The 302-nt window shown below is 40.7% G+C and overlaps 1 protein-coding gene across 1 annotated transcript in view; it reads right to left on the bottom strand.

Annotated features, from left to right (window-relative positions):
- Window positions 1-302, bottom strand: part of LOC119587848 — a gene marked incomplete in the record, with an annotated part of 22,467 nt that overhangs the window by 1,562 nt on the left and 20,603 nt on the right.

Raw genomic sequence — 302 nt, 5'->3', positions numbered from 1 at the left:
TTAGGATGCAACAAAAGTTCCTGCATGAGGTGAGCGTATGGCATAAACATGTCATACAGATTCCCATTATCAGACAGGCAGAGAAATATTTTCATGCCAAGGGGGATCTGTTCCTGCCATAATATACTGAGCCCATTTACTGGGATGCAAGAAAGCCAGCTCTTTGCTATGCAAACTGAATAGTTGTTCAATATTTGGCTTTGACTATAGTCACTGAGCAGGTACAGCCCTTCAAAGCAGTCTTGAAGACTCTCTTTAGCCTTGTTTTTTCAAAGATCACATATGCTAAAACTGTAGGTAGT

Source organism: Penaeus monodon, chromosome 23 (genome assembly GCF_015228065.2).
Source record: "Penaeus monodon isolate SGIC_2016 chromosome 23, NSTDA_Pmon_1, whole genome shotgun sequence".
Taxonomy (NCBI): domain Eukaryota; kingdom Metazoa; phylum Arthropoda; class Malacostraca; order Decapoda; family Penaeidae; genus Penaeus; species Penaeus monodon.
Note: the sequence above shows the minus strand (reverse complement) of the source record. Positions and strands in the feature narration are given on the sequence as shown.